We start from the raw sequence: 22,253 nt of genomic DNA, 5'->3' as shown, positions 1-22,253 counted from the left end.
GTGAATGGCCTAAATTCTGTTCCTATGTCTTATGGTTTTGTGGTCTTTTTCTGTCCATAGAAATGGCCCTGACCTTCCTCTTGGTTTCCACGTCAATATATCCCCTTGCTTCCTGGTCAACATCTCTGCCTCAGGCTTACAGCTGTGTTCCAGTGAAGCTCAGCTGGATGAACAGTACCTTATTTTCTGCTTGCGAGCTCGACAGCCCTCTAGACTCAATACCAAGTTCAACAATTTCAGGGCTTGAGGCGCCTTCCCCCAACTCCCAGACATCAGGCTTTATGATCATGTGTTCTGCGATTACACACAACCCATTGGTAGCCATTAATAGATTGGCATGGTGGCTCAGTGGTCAGCACTGCTGCGTCACAGCACCAGGCTCCCAGGTTTGATTCCAGCCTCAGGCGACTGTCTATGTGGAGTTTGCACATTCTCCCTGTGTCTGTGTTGGTTTCCATCCAAAGATATGCAGGTCAGGTGAATTGGCCATGCTAAATAGTCCATAGTGTTAGGTACATTAGTCAGAGGGAAATGGGTCTTGGTGGGTTACTCTTCGGGGGGTTGCTGTGGACTTGTTGGGCCGAAGGTCTGTTTCCACACTGCAGGTAATCTAATCTAATCAGCAGCCATTCTTTCTCCCAAGGTGATTGTTAACAACTATCTAACTGCTCCTCTTTTTGGGCTTTGCCTCCACCTATCATTTACTGCTTACGTCCTACCCCAGCCTATCTTCTGCATAAAAACTAACTTTATCTGAACTACCATCAGTTCTGAAGAAGGGTCTACTGGACCTGAAAAGTTAACTCTGATTTCTTATCACAGTTGCTGCCACACGTACTGAGCTTTTCCAGCAATTTCTGTTTCTGTTCCTATCTCATGCTTCCGAATTCCGATCTATTGCGCCCCAGTCCTGACCTCTTCCCCTGTCACAATTTCTTCCTCCCCATTCAGGATCACTCCACTGACCTCTTTGCTCACCCCTACCTAGTCCAAGTCTCTTTGCCCTTGTCCTGATCTCTCTGTTCTCCCTGCTGTTCCAGTCTCTCTATCCCTCGTCCTGATCTCTTCCTTACTTCTCCACATCTCCCAGTTTCTTTGGCCCTTGACCTGATCAACCCCCACCCTGCTGTGTTCCCCTGAAGTCCGTGCGTACATGTTTTAAAGCGTCACATGGTGAGCATGCTCCATGGTAACAGCAAATGCCACTGTTGAGTCAAAGAAATGTTCAGAGGTCGAATGGTACACGTGTGTTGACATCATTCCAAGATGGCCACCATGTGCATGGTTGGATTTACAAGGAGGTGACACTTGGAGGACCAGAACCATGAGGAAAGAAAACGGGACCAGGAAGAGGCATCAGCAGCCACTATCTGAATGAATGACACTGGTTCAGTGTCTTTGAGAAATGTTCCACTGTCTCCCACCCATTGTCCTGTCACAAGATAGTACCTATCACCAAATCTCCAACATTAATGCTCAAAAGATTCAGGGTTTGTCTGCACAGGTTCATTTCTTAAAATTGTCACTCTATCTCTGCCTGCATCTCTCTCTGTCTCTATTAAATGGCTTCTGTCTATGTCCTGATCTTTGTTTCTGTTTCTGTCTAATTTTGTCTCTCTCCCTCTCTCTGTTTCTGTGCCAGTGAGGAGCACATGTACATGCCAAATGCTTCTAACTCTTGTCTGCTGGAGGAAAGATATCTTTGTTTCCCCCATCTCCAACTCCCCACACCTTGTTAAAGAAGGTTAAAGCAACAATAACATGTAAAATATGGTGTTAATTAGGATGTGAAAGGGAGACTTTTGTGATCTCTGTTAAGTGCTAAGTCGATAAGACACAAACTCTCCACACATGTGGGAGCACGATAGAGGATGTCCAAAAAATGAAGAGCAGATCGAATCTTTTATGTCCACAAATGTTGATAGAACAACAGAATTTCTGAAGCATTATAGAACGTAGAACGGTACAGCACAGTACAGACCCTTCGGCCCTCGATGTTGTGCTGACCTTTTATCCTACATAAGATCGAACTAACCTACATGCCCCTCGTTGTATCATCTTCCATGTGCCTATCCAAGAGTTGGTTAAATGTCCCTAATGTCGCTGACTCTACCACCACCCCTGGCGGTGCATTCCACACACCCACCACTCTCTGAGAAAAGAACCTCCCTCTGACACCTTTACCTTCCTCCAATCACCTTAAAATTATGCCCTCTTGTGATAGTCATTTCTGCCCTGGGAAAAAGTATCTGGCTATCCACTCTATCTAACCCCCTCAACATCTTGTACATCTCTATCAAATCATCTCTCATCCTTCTTTGCTCCAATGAGAAAAGCTTGAGCTCCCACAACCTCTCTTCATAAGACAAGCCCTCCAATCCAGGCAGTATGTTGGTAACCCTCCTCTCCACCCTCTCTAAAGCATCTACATCCTTCCGATAATCAGGCAACCAAGAGTGGTCTAAGTAGGGTTTTATAAAGCTGCAGCATAACCTCATGGCTCTTATACTCAATCCCCCTGCTGATGAAAACCAATATGCCATCTTAACAACCCTATCAACTTGGGTGGCAACTTTGAGGGACTCCTTAATTCTACGCGCTAAAGCTTTTCCATGCCCCCTTCTAGCTCTCCTCAGTCCATCCTTCAGTTCCTTCCTGGCTGCCTTGTAGCCCTCTCGAGTCCTGTCTGATCCTTGCCTCCTCAACCTTAAGTAAGCTTATTTCTTCCTCTTGACTGGATGTTCCATATCCCTTGTCACCCAAGATTCCTTCACCCTACCATCCTTTTCTTGCCTCAGTGGGACAAACCTATCCAGCATTTGCAGTAAGTGCTCCTTCCACATTATCGACATTCATTTCCCTGAGAACATCTGTTCCCAATTTATGCTCCACAGTTCATGCCTAATAGCTTTGTAATTCCCCCTTTCCCAAATTAAATACCTCCCCACACTATCTGCTCCAATTCTTCTCCATGACCGTAGTAAAGATCAGGGAGTTAGGATCACTATCACTGAAATGCTCTCCCATTGAAAGATCTGACACCAGACCTGGTTCGTTTCAAGCACCAAATCCAACATGGCCTCCCCTCTTGTCAGCCTATCTACATCCTGGACACACCTGACAAAATCTGCTCCATCCAAACTCTTTGCATTAAGTCAGATCCAATCAATATTGAGGAAGTTGAAGTCACCCATGGTAACAACCCTGCTACTTCTGCACTGTTCCAAAATCTGCCTCCCAATGTGCTCCTCCGTGTCTCAGTTGCTGTGTGGAGGTCTATAGGAAACTCCCAATAAAGTGACTGCTCCTTTCCTGTTTCTGACTTCCACCATAATTATTCAGTTGGCAAACTCTCTTCAACAACCTACGTTTCTGCAGCTGTGATACTATCCCTGATTAGGAATCCCACTCCCCCACCTCTTTTACCTCCCTCCTTGTTCCTTTTGAAATACTTGAACCCTGGAACATCCAACAACCATTCCTGTCCCTGTGATATCCAAGCCTCTGTAATGGCCACAGGACTTCAGCTCCAAGTACAGATCCATGCTCTAAGTTCATTATCCTTATTCCTGACACGTCTTGCATTAAAATGGACATACTTCACCCCATCACACCGACTGCAACTTTGTCCTGTCAACTGTCTGTCTTTCCTCACAGACTCTCTGCACACTCTATCTACCGGTACACCTGTTACCCCATCATCAAATCTGTAACTCTGGTTACCACAACCACTCCCCTCCGAATTCTTTGTTGATGATGATAGGATATTATCCTGCTTTCAAGCAGAAGAATGAGGGCTTTTTAAAAACTTCTGAGATGAAATCTTAATGACTTCATAGAATCCCTACAGTGTGGAAGGAGGCCATTCGGCCAATTTAGTCCAAACCAACCCTCAGAAGAGAGCCCTGCCCAGAGGTGGCACGGTGGCTCAGTGAGGGGTGGCACGGTGGCTCAGTGGTTAGCGCTGCTGCCTCACAGTGCCAGGGACGCGGCTTCGATTCCATCTTCAGGCGACTGCCTGTGTGGAGTACACACATTCTCCCTGTGTCTGCGTGGGTTTCCTATGGGTTCTCCGGGTTCCACTCACAATCCAAAAGATGTGCCGGCTTGGTGAATTGGTTGTGCTAAATTGCCCATAATGCAAGGTGCATTAGTCAGGTGTAAATATAGGATAGGGGAATGCGTCTGGGTGGGTTACTCTTTGAAGGGTTGGTATGGAATTGTTGGGCCAAAGGACCTGTTCCCACTCTGTAGGAAATCTAATCTAATCTAATCAGACCCAACTCCCACCTTATCCCCGTAACCCTGCATTTCTCAAAGTCAGTCTACCTAGCTTACAGTTCCTTGGGATCAAGTCCATCTCCCTGGCAGTCCGAACCACTGAACCATCATGCTACCCACAAACCTTTCACTAAATCTTTTAATTTCACATCGCACACAATCTGGTTCTGTATGGATGTTGGAAGTGTTTACTCAAGAGTAAGGAGATTTCTCAGAATAGTTGAGAAACCCTCATTTGAAAGTAAGTAACATCAAATAAAATCAGAATCTCTACAGTGTGGAAGCAAACTATTCAGCCCATTATGTCCACACCAACCTTATCCCTGTAATTTCCACAACTAATGGCAATTTAACATGGCCATCCCACTGAACCTGCACAACTTGGCACTGTGGGAGGAAACCAGAGTATGTGCAAACAAACTGAGGCTAGAATTGAACTTTGCCCCTGGCACTGTGAGGCAGTAGTGCTAACCACTAAGCCACTGTGCTGTCTTGTCACTTTGGTAAGGTCAGAAACTTGTGTTTACATGGGATACCTGAGCTTTGAGTTCATTCTAGTTGTTGGACCCCTCACATTGATCGCCCGAGACACACAGCTCCGCCGACGACAACTGCAAAGAGGGACAGGTTCCTGAAACATCGAGAGATACTTGCTTGCCGACATCCAGGTCAGACTTGATGTCAGTGTCATCCATCATTTACTTTGGGGAATCAATGGAAAGTTATTGAAAATATAACTTTCAAATAGACCATTTCAGCTCTTATTAAAGAACATTCATGCCATTCCCAACATTTCCTATTGTCAGGTTGTCAGGACGATTGATATTCTCATACAGAAAACCAGATGAAATGTTGTTTTAGTTACAAGATTTTTTTTTTGGTTTGAATTCACATGTTCGTTATTTTAAAAAAAGGATCAAGAAATTTATCCCAAGGAGACTTCAGAACATCTCTCAGCTCTTCTCTGAATTTCCTCTGGGTTGCTGCAAAAATGCACGTGTTTGTACAGGAACTTAAATACACAAGCAGATATCCTGTTTCCGTGGCGATATATCCTGGATTGGAGTTATCACCTTGATAGTAGACATTGCTTGATAGTCTGGTGGCTGCAAAACTTCCAACAGATGTTAACCACAACGGGAATAAAGGTGCCTGACACAGTGAAGAGTAATATGATGGATTTCCTCCGACCTCTCACCTCTGGATCACTCTGACTCTCGGTGCTTTTAGCTCGGAGTCCCTTGCGTGTTCTGTTAGCCAATAAAATACGTCTGACAGTCAAAGAATTAAACAAGGTCATGAGAGCAAAAGGAAGCAAAACAACTGACAATGACTGCATCCAACTATACACTGACCATGCAGGTACTGTATAAACAGCTGCTTTTGTCCTGCACCCTCAGTGCACATTGTTACTTATTTGTTCAGCTTCATATGAAAACAACATAGGAATACCCTTTAAACAAGTCAAGACTGAAGATGTTGCTATAACTGTAGTTGCAATTCTGTTGGTGCAGTACTTTTCCTTAAAGTCATGACAACAGATCGCCACAAATCGATCAAATGTGAATGTGACTGTGAACCACACTGACATATCCAGCGTAGCAAAAGCTATGTACAAGATAAACTTACAAACAGCAGTGTAAGACAGAAAGGAATATGGAAAGTGATAATTAAATATCAAGTAAACAATCACATTGAAGATCATGACAAATAGATCTGCTACTGCCATGCCCACCATGTAGACAGAGATGCATTTCGAAAGGCCACAATTTCCTCTGGAGAGAATCATAATTGTCATAACATTTGCTGCAAGAAACGGACAGAGAAGCGGAAAATTATTGTGTGCTTCACATCGTAAGTTCATGTCTGTTATATCTTACTTAGGCTTTCAGGTGTACTGCTTAGTCACGTACATTAATAGGAAGGTGGAAACTGAAGGTGTTATCAGGATGAAAAGTGGCCTCATAATCTATGCTTGTTCCAGTAGAGTTTGGCTGGAATTTGCCAAGGAAGTGATAATGGATGGACAAATGGTGGCAGATCTCTGAATGCTAAGGTAGTCAGCATATTTCTTCCTCTTCTCTTCATGCCTCAGCTTGTGGCCTTCTGCATAAAGGGTGGTGATCTTCAAAGGTGAGTCACTCAGCAGATACTTACAAATCAGGTGACTTGACCAATACTCCATATAGAATGGTGCTCAATGAGCTACTTTAGCAGACTAGCATGATCTGAGTGGATTTGTGCCACTCAGGTGACATACGATTACTGTCACCAGTAGCACAGAATGTCACCATCTCTGCTTATCATTCAATGACATGAGCATATTTAAATTCCCCATGATAAACATTTAGGCTGGACAAGAAACTGAACTGGACTTATGTTATGGACCCCGTTAAAACATTTCAGAAGGTAGCCTAGACCTTAACATTTTTTGTGAACTTAGGCAGATGGAAGGTGGATATTCCAGGACTCAAGCATCTGGTCAAACCACTCAGTTTTAAACAGAACAGAATTTGTTTAAAGCATACTGAATGAAACATGAACAGAAAAGAGAACAGAATGTAGAGTGTAGGGTATCAACCAATCTGTAAATCCATCCGACTCTATCTAGAAAACTAGCCATCCGGATACATGAACATGAAAGACATGACCCTCTTTCACTTGGATTCTTTCATGCAGATGAGGAAGGACACCACTTCAACTGGGACAAAACATCCATCCTAGGACATGCCCAACAGAGACATGCACGAGAATTCCTAGAAGCATGGCATTCCAACTGGAACTCTATCAATAAACACATTGACTTCGATCATATTTACCAACCCCCTGAGAAAAAGAACAGGAAATGATATCACCATAGGAAATTACATCACCACAGGAAATGGCACTACTAACCCAAGGAAACCTAAACATGTAAATAAAAAGTGGGCTGCACCCCCAGGACTTCATCCGGAGGTTAAAGTATGGTGATGAAATGTCTGACAATGAACATTCCAGCTGAGCGAGCAAACCTACATCCAGAACCTCAACCTGAGCTACAAATCGACTCAAAGACCAGCTGATCTTACTGATTGGTGGAGCAGGCTCGAAGGGCCTACTCTTGCTCCTAGTTCTTATGTTCTTAAAGGCTTTAGTTACTACCTTCCCAGCTTAGTACTTTCCAGCTTGTTTCCGCATAATTTCCCAGCTGATAGTAATAACTCTTGCAGGTCATTTTGATTCACTTCCTGAAGGTAACTCAATAATTTACCTCAATTTTTGACAACTTCCTCATTGTCCAATTTAATTTGAGGAATGTCCAATTCAGAATCCTCTGAACTAGTTCTTCACTCTGTGTTGTAACTCGTTTCACATTCCCCTTTTGCTTTCCTTCCTGATCAAAATATCTTTTGATTATATTCACATGACATACTCGACGAGATTTCTTTCTGTCTGGAGTCTTTATCAAATGGGTCACCTCACTCGCTCTCATTTTAACGGAATAAGGTCCATTAAACCTTCATTTAAAAGGTTCACCTACCATTGGAAGTAACTTTATCTCCAAGAGCAAAATTGCAAGTTTTTAACTCATTTGCTACTTCCTGTTTCATTGAATGTTGTGATGTTTTTTAAAAGCTATGTAGCCAGCACCCCCACTCCATTTAGTCATTCCATAAAATTTGAAACATAGTTCAAACATGTGGTCTCTGAATTCTGGCTTACCAATTTCTCCTTAATCAATTTTAGTGGCCCTCTCACTTCATGCCCAAAAACTAATTCAAATGGATTGAATTTGTTCGATTTATGGATAGTACAAATGGAAATCCTTTACCCTAATCATTTGGGTATTGTTGACTATAAGCCCTGAACATGGTCTTTGATATCTCATGAAACCTTTCCAGCACTCCCTGTGATTCTGGATGGTATGCATTGGATTTGAATTGTTTTATTCCCAAGCTGTCCATTTCTTCTTTGAATAATTTTGATGTGAAGTTTAACCCTTTATCTGATTGTATCTTTTTGGGTAGCCCATACAGGGTCATAGAGTCATAGAGATGTACAGCATGGAATCAGACCCTTCAGTCCAACTTGTCCATGCCAACCAGATATCCCAATCTAATCTAGTTCCACCTGGGAGCACCTTGCCCATATCCTCCCAACCCTTCCTATTCATATACCCTTCCAGATGCCCTTTAAATGTTATAATTGTATCAGCCTCAATCACTTCCTCTGGCAGCTCATTCCACACACGCACCACCCACTGCATGAAAAAGTTGCCCCTTGAGTCTTATATCTTTCTCCTCTCACCCTAAACCTATGCCCTCTAGTTCTGAACTCCCCCACCTCAGGGAAAAGACCTTGTCTATTTACCGTATCCATGCCCCTCATGATTTTACAAACCTCTATATGGTCACCCCTCAGCCTCCGATATTCCAGGGAAAGCTGCCCCAGCCTATTCAACTTTGCCCTATACCTTAAGTCCTCCAACCTTGACAACATCCTTGTAAATCTTTTCTGAGTCCTTTCAAGTTTCACAACATCTTTGAATCACAGAATTGCACGCAATATTCCAAAAGTGGCTTAACCAATGTCCTGTACAGCCTCAACATGACCTCCCAACTCCTGTACTCAATACTCTGACCAATAAAGGAAAGCATACCAAACGCCTTCTTCACTATCCTATCTACCTGCAACTCCAGTTTCAAGAAGCTATGAACCTGCACTCCAAGGTCTCTTTGTTCAGCAACACTCCCTTGGACCTTACCATTAAGTGCAGTGGTCCTGCTGAGATTTGCTTTCCTAAAATGCAGCACCTCTTCTTTATCTAAATTAAACTCCATCTGCCACTCCTCAGCCCATTCTTGTGAAAACTTTGAATAACTCTTCTACAATCCTTTTAGCTGTGATATTGCCTCATGGAATGTCTCCAGAAATCTCGTGGACACATCCATCAATGTTACCAAATATTGATTCCCACCTTTTGTTTCAGGTAGGGGTCTTACATAATCAATCAAGACTCTTGTGGAAAGTTCCTCAAATGCAGGAATGGGTATTAAAGGTATAGATTTTATTATTGCCTGTGTTTTTTTCCAAATACTTGACATGTACGGCGTGTCTGGAAAAATTCACCTACATACTTGTGCAGTCCAGGTCAGTAATAATATTTTTGTATTTTAGCACAGGTTGGACTGAAGGGTCTGTTTCCATGCTGTACATCTCTATGACTCTATGACTCTAAATGACCTCCTACTGGTAGTTCATGCACCTCCAGTAACACCTCCTTTCTGTAACCCACTGTCAATACAACTTGACGAACTTCTGCCCATTTCTCATCCTCCTGAATACGTGATGGTCTCCATTTCCTCATTAAGACATTATTTTTAAGATAGTAGTACACAGGGATACATTCAGTTTCTCTTCTGTGTATGCTTTTCGATACATGTGCTTCAGTTTTTAATTTTCCTGCTGTAACTCAGTTCATTTCTCTGAGCTAAAGATGTCTGCTTTGTCATCCATCTGCTCCTGTTTTGTTCTCAACCATCTCATCAAACCAGCGTGTCTGATAATTTCATTTCATATTTCTTACTTCTCTTTGATCTCTCCTGTTTGAACTACTGACATTGTGACCTCCTTACCACACAGTCAGTAACAATCCCAGGGCATGCTTCTTGTAACAGCTCAGTTGCCTGATTGTCCACTGGGCTTATCAACCACAGTAGGCAGCACTCCTACCTGTGAACCAGCTATATCGTTAGCAAGGACAAATTGTATTCCTGGAGCTGAGAGTTTTTCCAGTACTTCGACTGTCACTTCTCCACTTTGCACTCTAACCTCACTTTACATACTTGAGCCCACTTGTCTCACTGTGAGTTCCACTTACTAGCACATTTTCTGGCACTGGTCCTTCGGAGGTATATATCTCATCATTCAAAATCTTGCTGCTCCCTGAATATGTGAGTAAACTTAACCTTCACAAGTAGATGGTTTTAGAAGATCTGGCACTTCCTCCTGAACCAACCTCCGATCAGCTTGTACTTTCCGGTCTCCATTGTGCTTTCCTTTACAACTCCAACAAAATTCACTGGCTTATCCTACTTTCCCAGTGCTTTTCTTTACTGACCAACACTGTGAGTTCATGTGGCCTCCTTTATTGCAGTGAGAGCACCAGAGATTTTTAACTTCTCTTTCCCCATCACGGTTTTCTTTTAACCCTGTGGTAGGTTATCCTTACAATCTTCACTGAGGTCTACAGTTCCCTTATCATGTGAGGATTTCTCTCTTCCCCCAGTTTCTATCCCTCATGGGTTGAAATTGTTGGAAACCAAACTTTGATTTATGAACCATCTCGCAATCATCAGCCATTTCTGCTGCTCGTTGTTTTAACTCTCTGTTCTTCCATGAGTTCTCATTATTGCTGGAAGTGCATTTCTGAACTCCTACAAAATAATCATCCCCGGAAGAATGTCATGGGTATGCTCTATTTTTAGTGCCTTTATCCACCTATCAAATGTTCGTTGTTTGATCCTTTAAAACTGAAGAGTATTTTTGACCAAGGTCCCTCCTTAGGATTCCTGAAATGCGATCTGTAGTGTTCTGGCACAAGCTCATATGTACTTAAGATGTCTTTCTTCACATCCTCATATTCCCCAGATGCCTCTTGGGATAGTGATTCAAATACCTCACTAGCTCTACCTACCAGCTTTTTTTGGATCAACAAAACCCACATGGTCACTGGCCACTTCATTTGTTTAGCCACTTGCTCAAATGAGGTGAAAAAGGCTTCTACATCTTTCTCATCAAATTTAGACAATGTTTGTATATATTTGAACAGATCCCCACCAGGCCTTTTGTTATGATGGGTTTGGTCATCCTCATTAAGCTTACCTTCTGCATTCACCTCTACCCTTTTAAGCCAACTTTTCTTTGTAAGTACCAATTTCTGAAGTTCAAACTGTCTCTCTTTCTCCCTTTCCTCTCTCTGTCCTTTCTTTTTGTTCTGCTCAGGCGATCCATTCTTTTTTTCTTTCCTCTGCTTTTAATTGAAATTCAAACAGTTTCATGTCTTCTTCCTCTTCTTTGTCTTCTAACTGTTGTTGCCTAACTTGCAATTTGAATTTTTCTAACTCCACTGCACTTGCCTCTTTCTTTGATATATCCAAGCACTTGACCAACTCCATGACCATTTCAGCTTTGGTTTTGGGACAAACCCAATCCTAACGTATTTGTTAATTCTAAAAGTATGTCCTTCCTCTGTCTTTCTAAACTTTCTTGGCAAATTTGGGAAACACCTTCAAACCCCAAGATGTCCTTAGTAATGTCAAGAGTCATTTCCAAAGATTCTAATGGCATTTGCAGCACATTTAAATGTTGAGCGATTTTGGTAATAACCACATCCTTTTTCATAGATGCAGCAATTTCAGCTGCAGCTTGACTGTCATTTCCAGCGGCTTTGCCTTTTTCACCTTCTGGAAAGCCCCAATGTCATTTCTTCCACCCCCAGAACATTCCTAGTGACTGAAAGATCCATTACCACACCAAGCACTGTTTAAACTAACCAAATATAACATGCGGAACAAAAGACACTAACATGACCACTTGCTGCCTTTGAGTCTAGCAACCCAAATCCTAAATTGGAACGATAGAATAAATCCTACAAAGGGACTCCAATCTGTAATGGATCACACCAGACCCCTTCCAAACATTTTAATAAGGTAGCCCAGATGGTCAATTGTTTTATGCAGATGTAAGGTAGATATTCCAGGAATTATGTTGCTGATTCAAACCAATCAGTTTTAAGCAAAACAAAATTAACTTACAGTCTACCAAAAACACAAACAAAAGAGTACAGAACACAGAGTAACAACGCATCTGAAAACCGAGTTGACTCTATTGCAAACTAATGATGTTGTTCCAATTTATTGCAACATCCCCTTTAACTCAGCCTTTTTAAAAAAGGGTAAGTTCAAACACAGGTTCTGACATGTGAGATGTCAGAGAGAGAGGATCAGCTCGGAATCATTTGCTGAAGCATGGAAACTCTTTTAACTGTACCCCCTGTTTATCTGATGTTTCTTTCTGAAATATGTTCCAAGTTAACATTCGAAGAATGTGAGGTGAAGGTGTCTGAAAATCCAATAAATGATCATCATATAAAAATAGATTAAGATGAGCAATTCAATTGTTATCAGAAGGGGCAGAATAGTGTCAAACTTCAGTGACTGATCCTCTCTGAAAGGGAAGGCGAGTCCCTGACTGGGGTAAGGAATCCCAAGCTCTCAATGTTGCAGTGGTGCAGTGAGTTTGCACACTGGGTATACCTGACCCCCATGGACTGCAGCAATTCAAGACTGATTTCTGCACCAATCTCTGAACAGCAATGGAAGGAGCCAGTGACAGTGACCTCTTTGGGATGAATAAAGACACCTCTGCAATAACAAATAAACAGAAAGAAATAATGCCCAGGTTGCTTGTAAATGATTGAGAAGGGTTGTCTGGTAATTTGGAACTTACAGAATATCAGCACTGCAGACAACAGCCAGAGCATTCTCTTGTTTTTTGAAAGCACTTCCTCTCTGATCGACTCAAACATATTTTTGAGTCAGCATTGTGCTCTGAACACATATAGCCATGATTTTTTAACGCATATTTTTACGTGAATTTTTCGGGTGGCATGGTGGCACAGTGGCACAGTGGTTAGCACTGCTGCCTCACAGCGCCAGAGACCCGGGTTCAATTCCTGCCTCAGGTGACTGACTGTGTGGAGTGTCTGTGTCTGTGTCTGTGTCTGTGTGGGTTTCCAAATATGTGCAGATCAGGTGAATTGGCCAGGCAAAATTGCCTGTAGTGTTAGGTAAGGGGTAGATGTAGGGGTGGGTTGCACTTCGGTGGGGTGGTGTGGACTTGTTGGGCTGAAGGGCCTGTTTCCACGCTGTAAGTAATCTAATATGTTGCGCCATCCAATATCATACCTTCTTTCAATTGAAACTACAGACCTATTTAAGTAATAGATGGAAACAATGTTAAATTCGAATTGTTTTCCAGGTTTCCCAAGTGTAGGAGAAATGGTGAAGCATGACTCTCAGTCTCAGGCCAGCGAATGAAGGGAAAGAGAGAGCGAGAATCACAAGACACAAAGCATTCATCTCAAACTGTATTGAGGAGCGGGAAGGGGGAGAGTAAAAACGGGAATGCCGGGAGTGTGCAACAAGAGGGAATCAGACAAGGAGCCAGACAGCAAGGGACCTATTGGCCACAGACAGTGGGAAATAGGGCAGGAGCCTTATTGGTCATGGACGGTCGGAAATAGGGCAGGAGTCTTATTGGTCATGGACAGTGGGAAATAGGCAGAACTCTTATTGCAGATTCTTGGCCTCCTCCATCGCCAGACCATGGCAACACGATGGCTGGAGGAAGAGCGCCTCATCTTCTGCCTAGGAACCCTCCAACTGCAAGGGATGAATGCAGATTTCTCCAGCTTTCTCATTTCCCCTCCCCCCACCTTATCTCAGTCCCAAACCTCAGACTCAGCACCGCCTTCTTGACCTGCAATCTTCTTCCCGACATCTCTGCCCCACCCCCTCTCCGGCCTATCACCCTCACCTTAACCCCCTTCCACCTATCGCATTCCCAACACCCCTCCCCAAGTCCCTCCTCCCTACCTTTTATCTTAGCCTGCTTGGCATACCCTCCTCATTCTTGAAGAAGGGCTTATGCCCAAAACGTTGATTCTCCTGCTCCTTGGATGCTGCCTGACCTGCTGCGCTTTTCCAGCATCACATTTTTAAGCTCTGATCTCCAGCATCTGCAGTCCTCACTTTCTCCTCAATGAAGATTGCAGCAGAGCATGTCAGGATCAGGCCAAACTTGATACCTCCCCTTCCACTCCACGTGTAGGCCCTGGGCCTCCTCCACTACCAAACCCTAACCACCCGACGCCTGGAAGGAGAATGCCTCATCTTGGAGGGTAGGGACCCTCCAACCACATGGGAGCAATGTGGATTGCGCCAGTTTCCTAATTTCCCCTCTCCCCACCTTATCCCAGATCCAAACTTCCAACTCGGCATTGCCCTCTTGACCTGACTTGTGTTCCGCAAGTGGGCGGACTGTCTCTCCAATGTGGCCTCCTCTATATGATCCTTCCATATCCGCGACAAATTCACCTACACCTCCGCACACATCATTTACTGCATCTACTGCACCCGATGTGGCCACCTCTATACGAGAACACCTCTGGGACACCCGGACCAACCAACCTAACCACCCTTTGGCTCAACACTTCAACTTCCCCTCCCAGTCCACCAAGGACATGCATGTCCTTCGACTCCTCCATCGCCAGACCATAGCAACACGACGGCTGGAGGAAGAGTGCCTCATTTTCCACCTAGGAACCCTCCACCCACAAGGGATGAACTCAGATTTCTCCAGTTTCCTCATTTCCCCTCCCCCCACCTTGTCTCAGTCAAATCCCTCGAACTCAGCACCACCTTCCTAACCTGCAATCTTCTTCCTGACCTCTCCGCCACCACCCCCAATTCTGGCCTATCACCCTCACCTTAACCGCCTTCCACCTATCGCATGTCCAACGCCTCTCCCCCAAGTCCCTCCTCCCTACCTTTTATCTTAGCTTGCTTGGCACACTCTCCTCATTCCTGAAGAAGGGCTCGTGCCCAAAATGTCGATTCTCCTGCTCCTTGGATGCTGCCAGACCTGCTGCGCCTTTCCAGCAACACATTTTCAGCTCATCTAGTGATCTCCAGAATAACATGTACAAATGTTCTGGCAGTTCAGTTCACTCTATGTGACATCAAGAAATGATTGAAGGCACTGGATAGTGATCAGGCTATGAGTCCTGACAACATTACAGCAATGGGTGGGTGGTGGCATAGTGGCTTCGTGGTTAGCACTGCTGCCTCACAGCACCATGGACCTGGGTTCAATTCTTGCCGACCTGTGTGAAGTTTGTGCATTCTACCTGTGCCTGCGTGAGTTTCCTCCCACAGTCCAAAGATGTGCCGATCTGGTGAATTGGCCATGTTACATTGCCCACAGTGTTAGGTATATTAGTCGGGGGTAAATATAGGGTAGGGGAATGGATTTGGGTGGGTTTGATCTTGGGAGGGGCAGTGTGGTCTTGTTGGGCTGAAGGACCTGTTTCCACACTGTAGCGAATCTAATCTAATAGTAGTGAAGAGCTGTGCTCCAGAACTTGCAGCTCCAAAGGCTAAACTCATCCAGTGCCATTGCAACACTGTATTAACACAACAAAGTGGAAAACTGTGCATATATGTCCCGAATGCAAAATGCAAGACAAATCTAACCCAGGCAATTACTGCACCATTAGTCTACTCTTGAATTTCAGTAAAATGATGGAAAGCACCAGTCAATATTTCCATCAAGCAGCACCTGCTTTTATTGTTCAGTGACACCCAGTTAGAGTTCAGTCAGGGTCACTCAGCTTCCGATCTCATTGTTTCAAAAATGAACAATTGGATCAGTTCCTGGGTCCAAATGCTTACACGTGGGAAGAGATGTGTTCCATCATGAGAACATTGTTCTCTAGCCAGGAGCGACAGATGATACGACAAGCTGCGCTGTTGGTCTGGGAGAGAGAGGGGAGAGAAGGAGGGGAGCAGAAGTTTCCCCTCACCGACCCCGAGTGGGATAAGAAAACGGAAGAAGGACGGTGCAACATGAGAGACATGCGGGAATATTGGATAAAAGGAATAAGACAGGCTGCCCCGAAGGGGCACAATTTTACCAAGGCCTTTGGTAATCATCAAAACCCGGAGGAAACCCCTACGGACTTCCTAGACAGAATTAGGAAGAACTTGCAGCAGTTCGCTGGGGTGGACCCTGAGACAGATGTGGGACAACAACTCATATGGGTAGAGTTTGTATCAAAAGCCTGGCCGGACATACGAAAGAAGTTAGAGAAAAATGATGATTGGGATAGTAAACCTCTAAGTGAACTACTACGGGAGGCGCAAAAGGTGTTTGTGAGAAGGGACGACGAGAAGCAAAAGAAGGCGACAAAGATAATGATGCAGACGGTGCAACAAGTGACAGCTGGAAGAAGGGAAAAGGGAGAGCCATGGCAGGAACAGGAAAGGGGAGAGTCGTGGCAAGAGCAGCGGAAAAGAGGACCATGGCTGGAACAAAGGAAGAGTGGAGGAACACGAGACCGCGACAGGGAAACGAGGAGGATACTCAGATGTTACTACTGTAATGAAAAGGGACATTTTAAACGAGAGTGCCCCCGCTACAAGCGGGAGGTGCAGTCGTACACCCTGATGGAGGAAGATTAGGGAGGTCGGGGGTTCCTACCCTTGGGGCAAAAGGACTATCGACAGGAACCCCTGGTAAACTTGAAAGTAGGACCCCAAGGGTCGGAGATCACATTTATGGTGGACTCGGGAGCCGAAAGATCAAGTATAATCCAAATACCCCCCGGCGCCCGAGCAGGAGGAACAGTTATGGGGGTATCTGGAATTGGAGGACAGAAATTGCAAGTCCCAGTAGTGGAGGACGTGGAAATTGGGTATGAAAACAGAACTACTAAACGAGACCTCCTTCTACTGCCATCAGCGGGGTTTAATTTGTTAGGAAGAGACTTGCAGGTCAAACTAGGGATTGGAACGGTACCAAGTAACGGGGAAATGGTGGTAAGGTTGTTCACCCTCACCGAAGAAGATGATCAACAAATAGACCCAGACGTATGGTACCAAGAGGGGAACAGAGGGGGTCTAAACATCAAACCTCTCCAAATCACCATGTTACCAGGAAAAGGCCCGGTAAGAAGGAAACAGTACCCGATTGCTATGGAAGGACGGGAAGGGTTACAACCTGTGATAGAAAGATTAATCACAGATGGACTGCTGGAGGAATGTATGTCCTCTTTCAATACTCCAATACTCCCTGTGAGGAAGCCGGATGGGACGTATAGGTTGGTGCAAGACTTGCGGGGGTTGAATGAAGTAGTCCAGGCTAGATACCCGGTGGTACCCAATCCCTACACGTTAATGAGTAAAATTCCTCCCGAACATGAATGGTTCAGCGTAATAGATCTGAAGGATGCCTTCTGGAGTTGCCCCCCTGACAAAGAAAGTTGGAACCTTTTCGCATTTGAATGGGAGAATCCCTTCACAGGACGAAAACGACAGTTAAGATGGACGGTCTTGCCGCAGGGATTCACGGAGTCACCCAACTTGTTTGGACAAATACTGGAGCAGATCTTAGGAGGATTTTAGTGTAACGCGGGGAATCAATTGCTCCAATATGTCGATGATCTCCTACTCTCAGGACTAAGAGAGGAGGAAGTACGAACAGACACCGTTGCCCTGCTAAACTTCCTGGGGAAACAGGACCTACGTGTCTCCAGGACGAAACTCCAGTTTGTGGAGCAAGAGGTAAGATATCTGGGCCATCGAGTCAGTAAGGGGCATCGCCGTATCACGCCGGAACGAATATCGGGGATTACGGGTATGCAAATACCCAGGACGAAGAAGGAGATCAGACAATTCCTGGGGCTGGTGGGGTATTGCCGCATATGGATTGAAAGTTACACCACTCTAGTAAAATTTTTGTACGACAAACTCGGACAAGAAGGACAACAGGTGGACTGGTCAGATGAAGAGGAGCAGCGATTTAATATTATTAAAAATAAACTGATCCGAGCTCCGGTATTGGCCTTACCCACCCTGAAGGAACCGTTCCAGTTATATGTCAATAGCGCCGGCGGAATTGCCCAGGGTGTGCTTGCCCAGCTGCGTGCAGGGAAGCGTCAGCCGGTTGCATTTTTGTCAAAAATGTTAGACCGTGTGTCATGTGGATGGCCGACCTGTGTACAGGCAGTGGCAGCTACGGCAATGTTAGTAGAAGAGGCCCGGAAACTTACCTTTGGAGGAAGAATCATAGCAGACTCCCCACATTCAGTTAGCACCATACTGGCTCAGAAGGCTCACCGCTGGTTAACAGACTCTCGTATCCTGAAGTATGAGACAATTTTGATGACCGGAGACGATCTTACTTTTGCAAAAGATCTCAGTTGCAACCCTGCCCAGTTTCTGTACGGACGTCCTGCAGATGGGGGACAGGAGCATGATTGTGTGGAATTTGTAGACCTGCAGACCAAAAGCCGAGAGGACCTGCAAGAGGCCCCGCTGGGTGAGGGACAGGAACTGTACATCGACGGATCCTCCCGGTGCGGTACAGTGGCTATGCTGTCGTAGATGGCGCAACAAAACGGACGATTGAGTCCGGACGACTGCCCGGGAAGTGGTCAGCCCAATCCTGTGAATTGTACGCCCTCCAGAGGGCCCTGAAGTTGTTGGAAGGGAAAGTGGGGACCATATATACTGACTCAAAGTATGCATACGGAATCGTTCATACTTTCGGAAAAATCTGGAAAGAGAGAGGATTGATAACTTCCCGGGGAAAAGAATTGGCTCACGAACAAATGATCAGCCTAACGTTGGAGGCCCTGGCGTTACCTATGGAACTCGCAGTACCCGGTCCATGTACCCGGTCACCAGAAGGGGTCGACACCGGAAGCGGTGGGAAACCGGCTGGCAGATGAGGAAGCCAAGCGGGCAGAGGTCGAAAAATCCGTCCAATTGTTAACGTTAATACCGTTGAGGGAAGGGCTCGCTAAACAACCCGTCTTCACCCAGGGGGAGATTGATAAAATGGATCAATTGGGTGCCCGGCTAGATACTAACGGGAAGTGGACGGTTCCTGATGGGAGACAAGTACTGAACAAACAGATCACCCGGGGTATTCTGCACCGATTACACCATCAGACCCACTGGGGGGTGCAAGCCATGTGTGACACGATCCTGAGAGACGATGTATGCAGGGGTATATACACATTAGCCCAACAAGAGGTAGTCGGATGCCCCACTTGCCGGCGTATTAACAAGAAAGCCATGCGTTCTATGCCAGCCGGTGGTCAGCCCCTCGCAATTAGGCCATTCCAGAAGATCCAAGTCGACTTTACAGAATTACCCCCAGTACAGAGATGGAAATATCTGCTAGTAATAGTAGACCATTTCACTCACTGGGTAGAGGCTTTCCCAACTGCCAAAGACGATGCACCAACCGTGGCCCGACTGTTGTTAGAGAACATAATCCCAAGACATGGCATAATGGAATCTATCGACTCTGACTGCGGGACACATTTTATTTCTAAGCTACACCATTTGATCTGTACTGCCCTGGGTATCCAATGGAAATTCCATGACCCTGGCATCCTCACAGTTCGGGTCGGGTTGAGAGAATGAATGGCACGCTCAAGACCCAATTGACTAAGCTGGTGTTAGAAACTAAGTTACCTTGGCCGAAGTGCCTTCCCATTGCCCTATTGAGGATACGTACGGCACCTCGCCGGGATGTCGGGGTTTCCCCCTATGAAATGCTGTTCGGATTACCATATTGGAGTAAGGTTGATGGATGTCCCACTCTACAAGGGGGAGATGTATTTGTCAGAAACTATTTACTGGCCTTATCCCGTTCTTTTGCAGAACTCCGGAGGAAGGGTCTCCTGGCTCAGACTCCGCCGCTCGACTTCCTCTTGCATAAGGTGGAGCCCGGAGATTGGGTACTTGTTAAGACCTGGAAGGCCGAAAAGCTCCAGCCGCGGTGGGAAGGACCGTTCCTGGTTCTGTTAACAACTGAAGCAGCTGTTCGGATGAAAGAGAAGGGGTGGGTCCACGCATCAAGGATAAAGGGGCCTGTTCCGCCTGAAGGAGAAAGCACTTGGACATGCGAGCAAGGGGACAAGCCGTTGGTGGTAAAACTGAAAAGACAGTGATAATGAACTCTACTTGGACTGTATTGGTGGGGATATTGATCAGTTTACTCCTGTATGTGGGGGAGGGCGAGGGGAGATGTGACAAATGTCGGACTACAGTAAGGCTCGGGATTCGAATCTACTCGCGATCATTTGTGTCTCACTCCCATGTGGACGATTGGTGTTACGATGTGAGTGCACGACACGAATGTTGGGAGGGTGGAAGACCCTATTATCAGGTGTATAATAAGGAAACGGTGGCAAAATCCGTGGATGCCCTATAAATGACCGCTGGTTGTGTGTTAGCAAAACTGGGAGGTGGGGCCTATTCTCCGTGTTGCTCAGGGAGCAGGTTGACAGAGTCAAGGAGGCCAAGACACAGAACACTGATCGGGGGTTGGGGAAAGAGCAAGACCGTCAAGGAACGGTCGTGGTTTCTAAAGTGCCATCTGTATACGAAGAGGTAGAAGAAAAGATTGAACTCCCTGATGTAACACAAAAGCTGTTTATTGATCTCACCTCTAGAATAGCCACTGTTTTAAATGTTAGCAATTGCTGGGTTTGTGGGGGGCCACATATGTCAGAACAATGGCCGTGGGCTGGTCAAAGCTTATACATATGGGAATTGCTGCAAACCACTTGGACTCATGTCAACGAAAGGAAAAGCCAGGGGTGGAGACTGACAAACAGCCCTGAGGGCCAGTTCTGTGTTGAAGGCAAGGGGACCGTGGAGGTAGGGATTAGTCCCTGTCAGAATGTATTGGACGCGACCACGCGAGTATGGTGGCCTGAAGATATTACTTGGTACATTGCAAACCGAGGTCATGGAAATTGCGTTCCATTACGTACTGATTCCTCCTCTGACGAGCTGGGGGCTGATTACTGGAATTGCAGTGGTCCTGGTCCTTATGAGGGCATCCCCGGGGTGAAGGAACTGTGGGATGACGTTGTGAGGCAGGGAGGGCCTGCTCCAGATGGCCTATTTTGGATATGCGGTAATCAGGCATACTCCAAACTGCCCATGGGATGGGCTGGGGTATGCTTCCTGGGTCTAATACGACCTGCGTTCTTCCTATTACCCCGGAAGGAAGGCGACGATTTGGGAATTAAACTCTTTGACTCCCTCCGTAGGTCGCCAAGGGATATCCAAGTCGGTGAATGGGGGGATGAGTGGCCACCGGCCCGGATTATTGAATACTACGGGCCAGCTACATGGGCACAGGACGGATCATGGGGATACCGTACTCCTATCTAAATGTTAAATCGAATTATCAGGCTCCAAGCAGTCGTAGAGGTTATTACTAACTGGACTGCCCTGGCCCTGGAGTTGCTGGCTAAGCAGCAGGATCAGATGAGGGCTGCTATATATCAAAACCGACTTGCCTTGGATTATCTGTTGGCCTCAGAGGGGGGCGTGTGCGGGAAATTTAACCTGACTAACTGCTGTCTAGAAATTGACAATAATGGTAAAGCGGTTTTGAAAATTTCCGATGAAATTCGGAAATTGGCCCATGTGCCAGTACAATCCTGGCGTCCTCTTAGTGGCATCGGATAGTGGGATGGTCTCCTGGGTGGCAGTTGGTGGCGCACGGCGTTGCTGGTGGTTGGGGGGGGGCATGATGCTTCTCCTCATATTACCCTGCCTAACCCCCTGTATTGTTTTTAATTCAGAAAAATATTTCCCAACTCCAGGCAGTGGCGGTTCCACAACATGGGACACAGGAACTTAAGGTGCTGTTGCTGCGAAAGACCAAGGATTTCCTGGGCCCTTGAGGAGGGGAGGCTTATCTTGGTCAGGCACATCTTAAAAAGAGAAAGGGTGGAATTGTGAGAGGCAATTTCGGTTCAAACAATTAAGATGTGCCTGACCCAACAGGCTGCTCTATAATAAAAGACAAGACTTTTGCTTCTTTTCTAAAACATTTTGTATACTCAAAAGTGGGATAATTTAAATTGTGCAAAAGCTGACATTTTGTGAGCAGAGTAAAAACAAGTCCTTGATTGATGAAACCATTAACACAGACAGGGAAGAATGAGTCCTTCACTGATAAGACTGCAGGATAGAAAAACAACTCGAGAGACATCTACTACAGATTGATAAGACCGCTAGCACAGACAGAGAAGAATAAGTCTTTGACTGATAAGACTACAGGGTAAAAAAAACAACAACTCTGGAGACATTTGTTGCAGACTTTGTGATAAGGGT

This window comes from Chiloscyllium punctatum, chromosome 15, assembly GCF_047496795.1.
Source record: "Chiloscyllium punctatum isolate Juve2018m chromosome 15, sChiPun1.3, whole genome shotgun sequence".
Taxonomy (NCBI): Eukaryota; Metazoa; Chordata; class Chondrichthyes; order Orectolobiformes; family Hemiscylliidae; genus Chiloscyllium; species Chiloscyllium punctatum.
Note: the sequence above shows the minus strand (reverse complement) of the source record.